Below are 10,005 nucleotides of genomic sequence, written 5' to 3'. Positions count from 1 at the left end.
TTGAAGACAAATACTGTGTTCAGAGTATTTGAAGGCAAACACTATGCTCAGAAAGAAGTCCTGACTCAGAAAATGCAAATCTGAGAGTTCCTGGCATGGGTGTGATACTTCTATCATGGGAGTGGACAAGCTCTTTAGGGACTCTGTGCACAGAAAGCAGAAGAAGCTAAGGGGAAACCCAGGGAAACCTAGATTAAAGAGTCAGAGAGAGAAGGGGAAGTCTGCCAAGAATGAGAAACAAACAACTAATAGAAAAGGCATGAGCCAAGGGCAGGTAACATTTTAATAATAAACATGGCCAGGCGCAGTGGCTCATGCCTATAATTTCAGCATTTTGGGAGGCTGAGATGGGAGGATTACCGGAAGTTAGGAATTTGAGACCAGCCTGGCCAACATGGTGAAACCCCATCTCTACTAAAAATACAAAAATTAGCCTGGCGTGGTGGCATGCATCTGTAGTCCCAGCTACTTAGGAGGCTGTGGCAGGGGAATTGCTTGAACCCCAGAGCCAGAGGTTGCAGTGAGCTGAGATCATGCTACTGTACTCCAGCCTGGGTGGCAGAGCAAGACTCCGTCTCAGGAAAAAAAAAAAAAACGCATAAGTCAAAACCACAATGAGATATCATTTCACACCCATTAGGATGGCAATTATCAAAAAACCTGAAAAGAACAAATGTTGGAGAGGGTATTAAAAAGTGCATTGCTGGTGGGAATGTAAAATGGTGTATACACTGTGGAAAACAGTATGGTGGGTTCTCAGCAAGTTAAAGATAGACTGTTTAATATCGAATGTTTGGTATGATGCAACAGTTCTACTTCTGGTTATACACCCAATAGAATTGAAAGCAGGGACTCAAATATTTGTACACCAATGTTCATAGCAGCACTACTCACAATAGCCAACAGGTGGAAAGAATGCAGATGTCCATTGATCAATGAATGGATAAACAAAATGTAGTTTATACATACAATGGAATATTATTCAGCCTAAAAAGGAATGAAGTTCTGATTCATGCTATGATGTGAATGGATCTTAAAAACATGCTGACCAGGTGTGGTGGCTCATGCCTGTAATTCCAGCAGTTTGGGAGGCCGAGGTTTGTGGATCACTTGAGCCCAGGAGTTTGAGACCAGCCTGGGCAACATGGCAAAACCTCGTCTGTACACAAAATACAAAAATTAGCCCAGGATTTTGTGGTCCTTGTAGTCCCAGCTACTCAGGAAGCTGAGGTGGGAGGATCGCTTAAGCCCAGGAGACGGAGGTTGCAGTGTGTGGAGATTGTGCCACTGCACTCCAGCCTGGGTGACAGAGTGAGATCCTGTCTCAAAAACAAACAAACAAGCAAAACCATTATGCTAAGTAAAATGAGCCAACCACACACAAAAAAATTGCATAATTCTGCTCATATGAGCAGAATTATAGAATTTAGAATTTAGAATAGGCAGAATCATAGTGACAGAGTAGAATTGATGTTACCAGGAGCTGGGGGAGGGAAAATGAGGAGTTATTGTTTAATGGGTTCAGAGTTTCAATTTGGGAAGTTAAATAATTTCTAGAGATGGATGGTGATGTCAGTTGCACAGCAATTTGAATGTACTTAATGTCACTGAACTGTATATTTAAAATGGCTGAAATAATAAAATTTATGTTATAGGTGTTTTTTCACAACAAAAAGAGGAATAAATGCATAAAGAAGCCAAACACAAAAGAGTACATACTGTTTGAGTTTATTTATATGAAGTTCAAGAACAGGCAAACCTAACTGGAGGTGGGGGTACAGCCATAACAGCAGTTACCTTGGTGTATGCATGTGGGAAGGAAATTGGAGAAAAGAAGAAACAAACTGTACATTCAAGGAGTTCGAAAAGGGGACAAATATTATTATAAATACAGGGTAATGTTGGCTAGGAAGCCTAGCTTTTTTTTAGGAAGGGGAAAATTGAATGTATTTTTAGTTCGAGAAACAGATGGAGAGAGAGGGAAGGATGACAATGCAAGAGAGGGAAGAGACAGATGACATCCGGAGGTGTGAGGGGAGGGAACAAAAAAGGGAGGGCGGGATTAGCCTTGGAAAGGGGTAGGGACGTATCTTCCACTGTGCCTATGAGAAAAGGGAGCAAGAATGGGTGAGGATTGACTAAGCGAGGAAGTGGAAGGGAAACACATCAAAGGAGTCAGAATTGCATAGTTTTTCTTTTCTTTTCTTTTTTTTTTCTTTTCTATTATCTTTTTGAGACAGGGTCTTGCTGTATCAAGGGTACACTCGCGGGCGGGAGCACAGTGGCACTATCTCCACTCACTGCAACCTCCGTCTCCTGGGCTCAAGTGATCCTCCCATTTCAGCTTCTGAGTTGCTGGGACTACAGGTACGCTCCACCACTCCCAGCTAAATTTTGTGTTTTTTGTAGAGAGGAGACCAGTGTTGCCCACGCTGGTCTCCAACGCCTCGGCTCAAGCAATCTGCCCACTTTGGCCTCCCAAAGTGCTGGGATTACAAGCATGAGCCTCAGTTCCTGGCCGTTTTTTTTTTTTTTTTTTTTTTTTTTTTACTGTACTGAACTGCCTCCTCCTACCTGCTCTGTATCACCAATATGCTGGCAGAATTCAGCCCCTCTGATCTATTTCTTACTCTAAAATTAATCTATGCCACTAACTACCATTTCCAAAATCATTTCTGTTGACATTTTTCCCATCTGAACATATAGGTATTTGATCAGAAGACCTCTACGGTTTATGCAAGCTACAACATTTTGTTTTGTTACAGATGTGAATTTTAGAATAAATTAGTTGGAAAATATATGTATTTTTAATTTCCTCTGTGTCCTGAATTTAATAAGTGCAGCTGGGAAATAGACGTACTTCCAAAATTATGTTGTTAATACAAAGCTATCTGCCTTTCTTACAAAATTCTGGGTTGTTTTTCTTTTTTTTTGAACTGAGAATTTTCTTTTCGTTTTACAAGGAAAACTGATTTCACACTTAGATAGCTAGATTAAATATATCCACATGCAATTGATGTATCAAAATTTTGTTAGAAGGAGGTAAATAATTGGAACAGGTTTCTCTCTCTGTCAATTCAGAACAGTGAAGACTTCATTGTTGTGTATTAGCCCATGATAAGATTCTGGGGCAGCTGTAGGGTGTAAAGTCTCATTCCCTCAGAAGCAGAGGCCTTTGCTGAAGAGCAGGCAACATTGCAGTAGGAGCCTGGCTAGAAAACTACTTCATCAAAGGTGTTCAGAAAATCCCCTTTCAAAATACACACAGGCAATTCAAAAGGCAAAGTTATGGGTGGTTAATGCATGTAGAAAAATCGGAAGCTTCATTAATATTCAAAAGATGCAAATTAAAATGACACTCAGATGCCATTTCAACTTATCCAATTAGCAAGATTTGTAAAAGTAATGCTTAAGGGTAAAGTGTAATGGGAAATCTCATGGACTGCTTGTAGAGTATAAATTGGTTTAATTTCTTAAAAAGCGATGGAAGAATGTCTACCAAAAGCCTTACCAATGGCCTTACCTTTTGAATCAATAATGGTAGTGCTAGGATGTCATGCTTTAAAGAATTCAGAAAAGTGGATAAAAGCTTTCTCACACAAAGAAACTCATTGCCCCGCTAATTATGATAGAAACAGCTAGAAACACCTGAATGTCTAACTACAAGGAATTCAGTGTGTGTGTGTGTGTGTGTGTGTGTGTGTGTGTGTATTGAGACAGGGTCTCTCTGTGTTGCCTAGGCTGGTCTTGAACTCCTGGGCTCAAACAGTTCTCCCATGTTGGCCTCCCAAAGTGTTGGAATTATAGGCGTGAGCCACTGTGCTCAGCCAAGCATTTCAATTATGAAAGATGCATATGATATTATACATTTTATAGCCATTCAAATGCTTATGAATAATTTTTAATGATGTAGGGGAAATGTGACATAATGATAAGTGGTACACTATTATTTTCTCTGTGTTAAAATATGTATGTGTATAGAAAAAGACTGGAAAGTGTCAGAATGTAAAGTAGTTACATCTAAGTGGCAAGATCTGATGATTGTGTTTTCCTTCTTTATACTGCTCTCTATTTTTCACAATGTATGATCACTATTTAAAAAATCTGAATCTGAAGTTATTTTTTGACAAAGGAAGAAAATGTCCTTTGATTATTTTTGGTAATCATTAAATCCCTGTACTCCAGAGAAATGGGCCAAAACATTCAGCTAAGTTCAGCTATTCATTCAACAACATTCAATAAACATCTACTGTGTACTAGGCTCCACAAAATGTACTGGGAATTCAAGGGTAAAGAAGACACCCAGACTCGTGCTGGCCCTCAGTGAGCTTAGTCTAGGGGAGTGTGCAGTAGATTAGTTTGCTAGGGGTGCCATAACAAAGTACTCCAGACTGAATGGCTTCAATCAACAGAAATTAATTTTCTCACAATTCCAGAGACTAGAAGTCCAAGGTGTTGGCAGGGTTGGTTTCTTCTGAGACCTGTCTCCTTGGCTGGTAAATGGCTGTCTTCTGGCTGTGTCTTTATATCACCTTCCCTCTCTGTGTGTCTGTGTCTAAATTTCCTCCTCTTATCAGGACACCAGTTATATTGGATTAGGGCCCCACCCTAATGATCTCATTTTAACTTAATTACCTCTGTAAAGACCCTATCACTAAATACAGTCACAATCAAAGGTACTGGGAGTTAGGACTTCAACTTATAAGTTTTGGGGGGAACAACTCAACCCATAATATCTGGCAATTAAATAATTGCATCAGGCCGGGCTCGGTGGCTGACACCTGTAATCCCAGCACTTTGGGAGGCCGAGGCAGGTGGATCACCTGAGGTTGGGAGTTCGAGACAAGCCTGACCAGCATGTAGAAACCCCATCTCTACTAAAAATACAAAATTAGCCAGGTGTGGTGGCGGGCACCCATAATCCCAGCTACTTGGGAGGCTGAGGCAGGAGAATCGCTTGATTCCGGGAGGCAGAGGTTGCAGTGAGCCAAGATTGCGCCATTGCACTCCAGCCTGGGCAACAAGAGCAAAACTCCATCTTAAAAAAAAAGAAAGAAAAGAAAAATTGCTTCAGAAAGAAGGGCTGGAAAAGCTGAGATTAAGACTAAATCGTATCCTTGCACTCCTAGCACTACTGGCAATTTCTACGGAATGGTGTGATTACTATTACTTCAGCATTTGCTTTTAGTCTTCTTCAGTGCATGGTTTGTAGCTTCTTTATTTAACAGCTTAGGAGTAATGAAACAAATTTCCATCTAGTTACAATAAAATGCAGCTGACATTTTAAATGTATCTTCTCTTCAGAGAGTCAGAGAATGAATATTTATTATTTGATGACTGATATTACAAAGTCATTATCTTATCTTTCAGAGTTCAGATTGGGGTGTGAATCAATACTTGCTAAGTGCCCAGATGAGTATATGGCATGACTTCCAAGAAGGGCTTGGCTGGTTCTAAGTCCCTAAAGCTGTTAACAGAGTTCTAGATAATAAACTCTGCCCTGTCTAATAACTTCTCTGTGATTCATTTTCAATACTTTTCAAAATTCAGAAGAATAGTTTTTTATGGAACCATGTATAAAATCTAACTAAATTCATAATCTACTTCCTATACACCTGTCATTTGGCATCGAATTCTTTATGGCATGTGGCAGACTACAAGTAAATTCATTAAAAATACAACAGATTATTTAGGCTGCATAGATCACACTTGGAAAATACTTGTTATATTACATTCATATATACAAGTAATTGCCCGTCCATTTCAAGAGACAGAATTTTGCATAATCACTTGAGAAGCAGTAAAAAGATGGGGTAGTCTGGTGGTGAAGGGTCTGGGCTCCTGGGAGCAGCTCTACCACTCCCCACCTCCAGGAGGATGGTGAAAATGAAATAAGCAAACCCTCCTTTACAATAGAGCTCCCCGAGGAGCCCTTTACAATAGTTCCTGGGGCACAGTGACATGTGCAATATTCAAGAACATGTGCAATATTCAATTATTAGACATTGCAGAGTTGATTTCCTGTCTTTGATGCATTCTTTCTCTCTTGCCTTTTTCCCACACTGTGTCCAGACTTAGCTCAGTTACCCAAGGGCTAGTTCAGAATCAACAGTGAATGCTCTATGACAACTTTGAGCCCTCTTGTTGATGACATTTTAATAAGGTAAACACTTGACCCCTTCACTATTTGAAGTTCACCTTTTGGCTTGTTGGATACACACAGTTGCAGTGATTTCCTTTCTATGGCTGGCAAAATTAAAATTTGTAGAAGTTTGGAAGTATGTATTTTGGAGTTCTTTCATTAATGTGTAAGCACTTCTCATTCTCCTGAATTTCTCCAGGTCATCTGTGAATTCTTCCCTATAGCACAGTCCCACTTGCTGCTTGCTTCCTCTTAAAGTCATTGTGCTGGGGTTATAGGGCTTCATTTTTTCCAATCTCTATGGCTCCGTGGTTGCTCTTCCTAGTTCCAATGCCCTGTTCCTCTTCACCAGCAGTACTCCTCCTTTATTTCAAAATTGGACCCCAGTCCCCTAGGATCTTGCTGTTTTTATTCCTTTGCCTTGATGGTACTTATCTTCTGCATTATTTTAATTTGCCCTTACGAATTATTGCTTGAAAAATATGTTTCTTATTTGTGCCTTTTGTCTTATTTGTGCCTGTTAGATTGTATGCTCCTTGGCAATACAGCACAAGTCCTTGAACTATTTTGTACATGATCCTACTATTTGAGGATATACACTAAATATCGCTTATTGCTTACACTGGCCTTTTTATTGCTTTTTCTCCCAGTTACTCTCCTCTACCTTTTAATCTGGCTTTTCTAGCTGGTATCCTTTTGTTAACATAGACCATCTAGAATGTTTTCTATCCTCTTTTATCTTGTATCCTCAAATATCTTCTGACACTTATTTTAGTTTTCTTTGTTGCCCAATCTATTTACATGTTATACCAGTGAAATTAAAGAGAAAAATGTTTCCCACAGCATACAAAGGGAAAAAAATAGGTGAAGTGCCCCACTGAGCGAAACTGTGAGCCCTTCCTCTTTGTGGTCCCCCTCCCCCAGTATTCTTTAATCACACCATCTCGTGTTATCTTTCACTTATTTTTCTCTTTTTATTGGATTGTAAGACTATGTCTTATTAGTTTTATGAATCTCTAGCACTTGGCCCATTGCCTGGAACATAGTAAGTGTTTAACAAACTTTTTGTTGAAGAAATGAAAGATTTAGTAAAGAGATTCACCCATGAAAATGTGGTAGTTATAATAGGCTCCTTTGTTTTCTAAGAATCTGGCTTGAGACTAATGTTGTAAAGGGTAAGCACTGGATCATACCACTATGTTAATACCCCTGCTCTTCCACTTGCTGGTTAGCAACAGAGGGTAAATTACCTCTCTGAGACTAGGCACATCATATACAAACTTTCATAGGGTTGCTTTGAGAATTTTACTATTTAGATCAGTACTCAGTATATAGCAAGCACTTAAGAAACTTAGCTACAGCTATTATTAAAAATGACATTGGCCGGGCACAATGGCTCATGCTGTAATCCCAGCACTTTGGGAGGCCGAGGCAGGTGGATCGCTTGAGCCCAGGAGTTCAAGACCAGCCTGGGCAACATGGCAAAACCCTATCTCTACAAAAAATGCAAAAACTAGCCAGGTGTTGTGCCATATACCTCCAGTCCTGGCTACTGGGGAGGCTTAGGTGTGAGGATTACTTGAGCCTGGGAAGTTGAGGCTGCAGTGAGCCATGATCATGCCACTACACTCCAGCTTGGGTGACAGAGCGAGACCTTGTCTCAAAATAAATAAATAAATAAAGATATTAATATATCAATACTTACTTATTCAAGGAGACCAGGAAAATAACTGTCACATCATTAACACCACTTGCATTTACTGAGTGCCCAATTATCCAAAGACCATGGAAAATTCACCATCAGCATTAGACCTAGGTGTGGTGACAGGAAAAGAGAGTTTTTATCCATGTGGATAACCAGCAATGTCAACATTTAGAATTCTTTGCATTAATTAGATTTTTCATTTTTAAAAAATTGTGGTAAAATATGCATAACATGAAGTTTGTCATTTAACCATTTTTAAGTATACAGTTCAATGGCATTAAGTACGTTTGCATTGTTGTGCAACCAACACCACTATACATTTCTAGAACTCTTTTCTTCCTGCAAAACTGAAACTCTGTACCTATTAAATAACAATTCCCCATCCCCCCTTCACCCAGCAGCCCCTGGAAACCACATCCTACTTGCTCTGTGAGTTTGACTACTCTAGGTAGCTCATGTAGCTGAAATCATATAGTATTTGTCCTTTTGTGTCTGGCTTATTTCACCTAGTGTAATGTCTGCAAGGTTCATCTATGTTTGTAGCATGTGACAGAATTTTCTTCCTTTTTAAGGCTGAATTAAGTTTTAAATTTTAGTGGTTGTAAAATATTCCCTTTCTTTTGGTTTTTGTTTGTTTTTTGTTTTTGAGACGGAGTCTCACTCTGTCGCCCAGACTGGAGTGCAGTGGCACCATCTCAGCTCACTGCAAACTTTGCCTCCCGGTTTCAAGTGATTCTCCCTGCCTCGGCTTCCCGAGTAGCTGGGAATCTCCCTGCCTCAGCCTCCTAAGTAGCTGGGATTACAGACACCTGTCACCACACCTGGCTAATTTTTATATATATATATATTTTTAGTGGAGACGGGGTTTCACCATGTTGGCTAGGCTGGTCTTGAACTCCTGACCTCAGGTGATCCACTCTACTCGGCCTCCCGAAGTGCTGCGATTACAGGCCTGAGCCACTGCACCTGGCCCAGTTTATATTGTTGTGTGTTTAGGTGGTTCCCCATTTTTAGCAACCGCAGCTAATGAAAATCGGGCTCTTTCAGTGTAAGTATTTCTTTTTTTTTTTTTGAGATGGAGTCTCTCGCTCTGTCACCCAGGCTAGAGTGCTGGAGTGTAGTGGCACAATCTTGGCTCACTGAAAGCTCCGCCTCCTGGGTTCACGCCATTCTCCTGCCTCAGCCTCCCGAGTAGCTGGGACTACAGGCACCCGCCACCATGCCCAGCTAATTTTTGTATTTTTAGTAGATACGGGTTTTCACCATGTTAGCCAGGATGGTCTTGATCTCCTGACCTCATGATCTGCCTGCCTCGGCCTCCCAAAGTGCTGGGATTACAGGTGTGAGTCACCACGCCCGGCCCATCAGTGTAAGTATTTTGAGGCCTCAAATAATAATGGAAGATTGAAAGAGAAAAGACAAGTCTGGTGCCCGGAAAATCTCATTAAAAGCACATCTTTTTGCTTTTATCAGAAGCACTTATCCTGTATTTTAAGATGCATTTAATTAAGATTTTGTTTAAGACATAAGGAAAAAGGTTTGCTCAAATGTGTAGCTTTGTTGTTGTTCATCCACAGTGATTACCACATCATCTTGGTCAGTGTATTCACTGACCATAAAAGCAGAAAACTGTGCATTTCCTTGATAATATTAGTAATGAGTTGGCAAGTGATCTCTGAGCCCTGGGATGGGGTGAAAGATGAAATGGAAGATGTTCTAACCTGCCAAGACTTGAGTTAAAGCCTTTTAAACTGTTTCTTTTCCAATAATTGCTAAGATTATTAAATTGCAAAACTGGATAAGGAAGCTTGTGGCATGTATTTTGTTTCAGACAGTAAGCTACTAAAGAGCAAAACAGTGAAACATCAGAGAAGCAAAGAACAAAATTACATATAACAATCTTGATAATTTAAAATGTATTTTTCAATATAAATGAGAACTCTGATAACAAGCTAAAAACTTCGTGGGTATAGACGTTCCCCTTTTCTTCAAGGGAAGGAAATTTTAAATTGGACTTATTTTATTATCCCAGGTGGAAGAAACATTTTTGCATTCATTATTTATACCCTGCCTAGTACAAAAATTATTTGAGGCAATTTGAGAGACTGTTAAAAAACGCAATTGAAGAAATCTGAGTAGAATTTCCCCAGCTTGTCTT

General features: G+C 39.9%; 1 long non-coding RNA gene across 1 annotated transcript in view; it reads left to right on the top strand.

The window, feature by feature from the left end:
- Positions 1–1,604: 1,604 nt before the first annotated feature.
- The window catches only part of LOC129393636 (uncharacterized), an 85,708-nt gene continuing 77,307 nt past the window's right edge, over positions 1,605–10,005 (top strand). Inside the window, exon 1 of the long non-coding RNA XR_008620623.2 lies at positions 1,605–2,367. This is a non-coding gene — a long non-coding RNA (uncharacterized LOC129393636). The remainder of the gene's footprint in view (positions 2,368–10,005) is intronic.

Source organism: Pan paniscus, chromosome 14 (assembly GCF_029289425.2).
Source record: "Pan paniscus chromosome 14, NHGRI_mPanPan1-v2.0_pri, whole genome shotgun sequence".
Lineage (NCBI taxonomy): Eukaryota > Metazoa > Chordata > Mammalia > Primates > Hominidae > Pan > Pan paniscus.
The sequence above is the reverse complement of the archived record's forward strand: the minus strand, read 5'-3'. Positions and strand labels throughout refer to the sequence as shown.